Source organism: Micropterus dolomieu, linkage group LG16 (assembly GCF_021292245.1).
Source record: "Micropterus dolomieu isolate WLL.071019.BEF.003 ecotype Adirondacks linkage group LG16, ASM2129224v1, whole genome shotgun sequence".
NCBI lineage: Eukaryota > Metazoa > Chordata > Actinopteri > Centrarchiformes > Centrarchidae > Micropterus > Micropterus dolomieu.
The window spans coordinates 13,812,583-13,820,234 of NC_060165.1; the positions used below are offsets into that span (position 1 = coordinate 13,812,583).

The window sequence follows — 7,652 nt, forward strand, 5'->3', positions numbered from 1 at the left end:
ACCTTCTCCCTTTCTGTCCCACCCCCTTACGTACACATACCTTATCTGTTCTCTGAGTTTCCTATTTGGAGCTATTCTCACTGCAGTATTTGTTACCAATCATTCCTCCAACTCGCCTACCAACCACCTACTGCTGCTCTTGGCTGCTGCTGAATTTACCATTATATTGGCTGCGATCAAAAAACTGTTTAGTACTCTCTCTAGTATGAAACATATCATTTAATCTGTTACAAGACACTCATGGTAGATGGTAAGTCTAGATGGTAAGTATTTGTAAAATTTTCAGGGACAGATATGTATCAATAGTCACAACAATGAGAATAATTTGTGGTATTAGGTAGTGCTCAGCTCTCATTTTGTTTGCATCTTTCTCCTCCTCAACCTCTCTAAAGCCAATAGTTCCCCCAAAAAACCAGGACCCCAGCCAAGATCCCTTCAACCTCATCTGGCCTAATGCTCCTCTGACGTTCCCTTGGACCCCAAAGAAACAGGCAGCGGTGGAAAGCTTGGGCAAAACGAGGAAAACTTTGTGGATAAACATAAAGAGATGTCATTTATATAGTCAACACCTCTCTAGCACTTTGTGACAGAGAATACTGGGGAAACATACAGATTATATGTTGATAGGAAATCAAACGCAGTCTTCTGTGTCCCGTGTCTCTTGAAACTTCTTAGAGATGTTTAACATGGAACAGGAAACCATATGGATTGACAAAATAATCACTCATGGATGGCTAGACCTTTGAAGAACATGAGCGGTTAGATATTCTCCCCTATTTGGACCAGATCTATTTCTCTCTGGGTCTCCTCTGGACCAATAACATTCTCCAGGGGTGAGATTCTTCAATGAATTTTATCACTTTAGTTCATTGGGGAACAAACCGTTTTAACTGGAATTTGAATTTGCTGTATTTGTCACTTTTCATTGGAACAAGGCCCTGGCTTACTTAATGCTTGTTAAATGAATATCATCAGTATCTGGACCGATCAAAAGTCTCATAACATGGTGAAAAAGTCAAACAAATGGTATTACTTGGACTATGGTTCTAGGCAGGTTCAGAAAAGTATTCACAATGGTTTTAGTGAAGTTGTTGAGGTTTAAAGGACCACAGACTTTGCTTTGACTAACTTTTTATTTTCTGAGCAAATTTTCAGACTGATTTCACCCCACAGAGGTGAATGTTTGCTACTATGGCATGGAAGCACTATCTCAGAGAACCCTGTCTCCTGGCAAAGACTACAAAAAGTCATCTAAGAACTACAAACTTCAGACTCCTGCACTTTATTTCCCCAACCAGATCCCCTTTGGCCTACTTCTCACTCCTCCCTTCCTCTCTTTCTTTCTAACATGGACGATTTGCCTAGAGGGATTATAACGAACAAGGGATTAAATAAAAATAAGCTGCTATTCCCCCCTGCCTCCTCCTCCTTCTTGTCCCTTTATCTATCTATCAATCTTTCCATTCAGTTCTATTTAAGGAAAGGTTTTCACGCTTCCTTAAAGACTTCCACCTCTTTTCTTTCCTTTCATCCATCCCTTCTCCCATACTGTTGTCCTCATGTTTTCCTGAAAGGTCAGCAATATGCAATGGAAGTTGTGTCACCATAACATGAAAATTGTGTTACTGCCAAAGAGTCCTTCTGTATAAACTTAGTAGTCATCACTTATTAGAGTTATTTCTCAGTGCTTTCATAAAAACAGGTTAGTTTGTTTGCTTTCAATAGTTTTATTCCATAAGTATCCTTATATAAGCCCTGAAATATTCATGTAAACTTTAACATTTTATAGTTGTGTCTTCAGTTATGAGCAACTTAAAAAATCTGGCTTTCATTGCATATTGCTTCCTTAAAGTAGAACTATTGTTCCCTCTCAAATTTTTAATCGGCTGGAAATAAACCTATATTAATAGTGTGTTATCTTATGCCTGGGTATGATTCAGATAAATATTATTATATTAGTCTCTAATATGGTGTGTTGGCCCAGCGATCCCCAAAATGGTTTTTGATGTAACTCTCCATGGTTTTCTGTATCAATTCCTGATGTATGTCTTTTCTTGTGTTATTGCGTCTATGATTTGTTTTGTTTTAGGTTTTAATATCTCTGTAATGTTTGTTTATTTGTCATGTTCATTTATTGACTTTGTGTTCAGTAGTTGGTAAAGTTTCTGCAAGAGGCTTAGAAAGAGTTTGGCCATTGAGAGTGATGAGGGCCCTATAATGCTGCATCGAAAGGTCTTTTTTTAAAGCAGTGCTATAGGACCAACTTTATCTCTTACAAATAACTTTTTATTATGCAACTTATTTGAAATAACAAGCAGCATTAACATTTATGGAAAGACACGCTGCCCATATTGTAGTTGTCAGGATATCAGACAGAACATTTGCATCTACAAGATGTTGGGTTACAAGATTTTTCAATTCGTTACTATTTCTGCAATATCCAAAAGCTGAGATTGAGTTATGGCAACTAAACCAAGTGGAAAAAGCGTTAGCGAGAGGTCGTCATCCTGGATAAATAATAAAAATATCAAGGCTAATGCCTTGCATGAGATGGGACATCAGGTCAGTGAAACCAGCGCTGAAGACAAACTCTTATCCACCACCCTGACCTCCACACTAGGGCTGCAGCTAATGATGATGTTAGTATTCGAAGCTTCTATAGATTATTTCAACAATTCATTGATGTGTTGTTTAAGAACTACTTTTGCTTGGCGGCGGTAACAGGATCAGCTGTGTACGTTTATAGGTGATATTTATTGGTCCTTTCAGAAATTCATAGAGTGTCATACAGCAAACATCAGACCAACAACCAGACAGCTGTTTTACAAACACAAACATAACTCGAGTGCTATACAAGTTATACTAAAGGCTCGTGCAGACTACACGACTTTCAGCTTCGGCCAATCGCCGCGCTGTTCACACTACACAACTTGCCGTCTTGTGACGGGAGTCTTAAAGTCGTTGTGGCGTTCACACTATGTGACTGATCAGTGACAGGGGGTCACACACTACACGACCTGACAGCGGCTCTGTCACCCGACGCTGGTCTCCAAACCACGTTTTGTCAAGAAAACACACGTGAAATGTACAACGGGATATGAGCAATCCTGCACATGAAACAGCTGTTGTTTGTTATTATAAAGATGGCAATTATAAAGACAAAGAATCTGGGTGAAAGGATGAATTAGCACACGCAAGTAGCAGGGATTGAGAGCTGGAAGTGAGTTAAAAGGTGCAGCTCCCCGACACCCAGTTAACTCATGACTGTAAGGTTATAACTTAAGGCCCAAAGACGAGAACAACAAACGCACGTGTGGACATTTATAGCTGAGGTCTGCGGCTTACTTGGCTAGCCTTCAACTCAACAATAAATCATGATTTCAGTTAAATGCTAAAGTTGCTGTTACTGTTACCTTGTCTGTGGTCCGCTGGCAGAACACCGGCTGCTTTCTGATCAGGCGCAGCCGTTTTTCACTTTCATTCAGTTTAATTTTACGGTGGACGGAAATGTCCGTGCGAAACAGTGTGCTATAAAGTTATATGGATTAAACGAAGCCTCGATGCAAATAATTTGTGTCGATGCATTTTATTAATCGATTTAATCGATGAATCATTTCAGCCCTACTCCACACCCTAACATTTTGCTGCATTTATGAAGACTAGTTGCATATTAAAAATATTTGCAGGAGACTGAGGTGGTGTGAGGCCTATGATTATCCCCCATCCCTCAGTCCAGTACTGATCATGTTTGCATTACTAGAGACACACTTCAGGTCACCTCACTAATGTAAAGAAATGGAGAAGATGATCAGGTAAAATTAATTGAGATATGGATTTAAATTAATAATTTGCATCTTCAGGGCATGTGTGAAAATAGGGTGAAGTGATATTTTAAAGGCATTTAAATATAAGTGTAAACACAGCCATTAATTTCACAGGGACAGTAAGTGAAAGAAAGGCAATGGCTAAACTCTGTCTATGAATCTAGAAAATTGTCCTCTCACCCCCTGGTCAGCAGGTCTTGTGTTGTTGGTAGCTAAGTATCTTAGCTAGCTAAAACATGTTCCTATAGCCTGTGTGTGTAAAGAATAATAAATTATAGTTTGTTACGTAAACCTGCAGCAGCCATGATGATTGAGGGCCTCAAACACTACATTGCCCAGAACTCTATGGTGTGTTGTGTTATCATGATGATTGTGATGATATGATGATGATGATGAAGCATTTCCTTGTCAATATGCATTGATTCAAATAAAAACATATCACACAAATTTACATTTAGACCACTAAGAAGCTTTGAAAGACTACAACAATTAGGCCTACCAATTGTTTGAAAATTATCAATAGCACTTTATAATGTGAAGGTAAAATAATCTTTAAAGACTAGACTGAATAGTTCAGACATGCAACACCAGTTAATTGCAGTAGCCTAACCGTATTATTTAGATTTATACACCTTGGAACGAATTCAAATAATACTTGATACTTATAAATGTTGGTGTGTTTCAATCAGCTTGAAGTGGTTTGGGGGCATTTCTCTTCCAAAATGTTTTGCAGTGTACATCACTTTTTTGTGTGAAAAAGATAAAGGGAAAATATGATGTTAGGAGATATAGTCAGAAACTGAAGTGGAATAAATGCGGGGTCAAATGACAGCATAAGTCGGTAACAGCTCATCTGTATGCAGTACCTTATCTCATTTTCTCTGTCCCTGGTCCTCTATCTTATTCCACCTTTCACTATTTCTCATCTTCTCTCTCCTTCCCTTCTCCTTTCACTTATCTTCTCACCATTTATCTTTCTGTCACCTCTTCTCCCATAATTTTTTTAGTCTTTTCACCTTCTTTTTTGTCATCTCTGCCCTCTTTATCCTTTGCTCTGTTTGGTCTATAGTGTGTCTTTTTTCACTTTTTCACCTCCCCCATCTTACCTCCTTTTCTCCCTCATTTGTATCCTTATTCCCTGCTTCCTCCGCTCCTCCTCCATGTAAAATATCCTCTCTCTATCCTTTTTTATGATTTCCCTACTCTCTCTGTCTTTTTTATTTACCTGCTTATCTCTCTTTCTTCTAGTCTGTTTCTCTGTAAATAGGAGCGCGTTAGGTTCATTTACATACAGCCTGTCACTTCTGCCACAGAGATATACTAATCCATTGCCGAGCCTTAGAACATTATAAACACAGAGTTTTTGTAGTCACTCTGATTTAGGATCAGCCTCTGAAATACCAAATCCTTGGACTTCATCACAGAAGGAGAAATTAAATCTGTCACCAAATCAGCGTGAAAGCTAAACACAGAACGCAGAGAGGCACTTGGGGAAACCTGAACACATTCTGTTCAGACAAACACTGACACTCAGTGGTCAGAAATGGAATCACAACCACCAGATTTCCCTGACCAATGAAATACAGCACTGTAGCATAAAATAGCAGCATTTTAGCCACTGTGTTTAATCTACAAAATGCTATACATTTATACCAACCTGTAACATGGCAGTGTTCTCTGTACTGTTTTTACAGAGATCCACATTTGCATGTAACAGATCTGTTTAGAACTGTTTTTGTGCACAGCACTTACATTGCATTTGCTGATTTTAATGTATAAACATGGAAACGTGTTCAAATGCTAGATCAAGGCATAGGTAATACAAGTATATGAGTCATGCCAAAGGCGGGTACACAACAGCTTTGTGGTGCTGTGTGTGTGTGTGTGTGTGTGTGTGTGTGTGTGTGTGTGTGTGGCCCTTGACGAGGCAGCTTTTGAAAATCCCCTTGTGTTCAAGAAGGTAAACGTGACCCTCGATGACAAAGCCGCCCTCACTTACACAGCTACAGCAAGAAATAGATGTGAAGAGGAAGTGAGCAAACAAAGAATTAAGAGAGAGGATGACACGATGGGGGAAAAGAGAGCATCGAGGGGAAGAGAAAGACAGAATAGGTCTGACAGCTTAGGAAGAGCGAGGATAAGAAAAGAGAGATGTGACAGTTTAACAGGGTAAGGAAGAGTGTCAGAGGGTGAAGCACGGTGAGCAGTGTGCGAGAGTGTGAGGGTAAGAATGTGTATCTTTGCGTGAGGGTGTGGTAACGAAAGTCAGAGAGAGAGCAAGTCCATAAAACATGGATGCTGTCTTTTCCTCTATGTTTTTGTTGAAGGGAAGCAGCTGGTAGAAAAGCTGTTCCACTTGACATTGATGCAGTGGTGAATAAAAACATAGACAATCTATTACCTTTGACCTCCAATCAGTGATCACTGGATTACAATCAACCATCAACAAATGTGTCTTTGTGTCTTTTTATTTTCTTAATTCCCTTACTTTCTATGCTGTTTTTAGATGCAGGCCTAATAATCATGGTTTCTATGCTCCTGAGAATTTACAATAGGTACAGTAGCAGAGCTCTGGATTTGACATACTGTGACGTTAATGTTTCTAAACAAGCAGACAGAGAGAAAGAATGAAGCAAAATGGTGAAAATAAGATAAAAACTGTGAATGAGAGGCATTGAGATTAAGAGAGCGACAGAAACACATCTATTTTGAACTCTTTTTGCTTCTCCCTACTCTCCCTGTTTTCCAATCCAAATATAACAGATTGGTTTCACATCTGAGATGATTTCTGCAAAAGCTGTGAAATACAGATAAGCGCATGGGTTTTGTGCGTGTGTTTAAGTGTGTATGGAGTGTCAGTCTGTCTGTCAGTGTAATTAGACACCAGATGCACGCAGGTATACACACACACACACACACACACACACACACTTGCTCTCAGGATGCACACTCAGAGAGTCTGGTCTTGCTCAGATAATTATGGCTGATGAGTGTGTCAGTCACAGATGGGCTTACCAGCACAAAACACACACACATCAGGAAGCAGTGAAACAAAGCCAGAGACTACAAACTATCTTTTCCTTATGGAGTTATCTGAAACATCTTTAAACAGAAGCCACGAACATAATCACTCTCCAAGCATCGCATGTACGTGGGGTGAGACATCAGCAGGCAGTTATCACAGACAGATTGGTATGTCTGTGTACGTGTATGTTGGCAAATATGTAAAAAGAAACGGCTGAGCAGTGAACCACAGCAGAAAATGATTCAAAGTTTATTAGGGCCCGAGCACGAACCGTGCGAGGTCCCTATTGAAACTGTAAGGATTATTTTATTTTATTTATTTTTTTCTGCAAAGTAAGCTCAATTTTGGGGGCCTAAACATACTCAAAAACTCACCAAATTTTGCACACATGTCAGAAATGGTGAAAAATTTCGGATTTTATGGGTTTCGCGCATGGGCGTGGCAAAATGACTGAATGAAAATTTGCCCCTCGTCCACGTTCAACCTACATGCACGAAATTTTCTGGGGACATGTATCATGTCCAGACGCACAAAAAAGCCTCAAGAACCCATATCCTAAACTCAACACGAAGTCGGCCATTTTGAATTTTAAGGCCATTTTTGGATGATTTACACACTCCATACTTTAACGAATTCCTCCTAGGGATTAAGTTGGATCGGTTTCAACTTTCTGCTGTGCCTTCTAAAGGCATTGAAGATGAAAATTTGTGCTATCTGTGAGTTTTCGTCAATGGGCGTGTCCGTGGCGTGGCGTCAAAGATCAACTCTTCGCCATGACACAGGAAGTTGTTGTAACTTCAGTG

At 39.6% G+C, this 7,652-nt stretch overlaps 1 protein-coding gene across 2 annotated transcripts in view; it reads right to left on the reverse strand.

Moving 5' to 3' along the window:
- Nucleotides 1–7,652, reverse strand: part of cacna2d4a (calcium channel, voltage-dependent, alpha 2/delta subunit 4a) — a 91,454-nt gene that overhangs the window by 55,531 nt on the left and 28,271 nt on the right. The gene's annotated exons all lie outside the window — the stretch shown is intronic.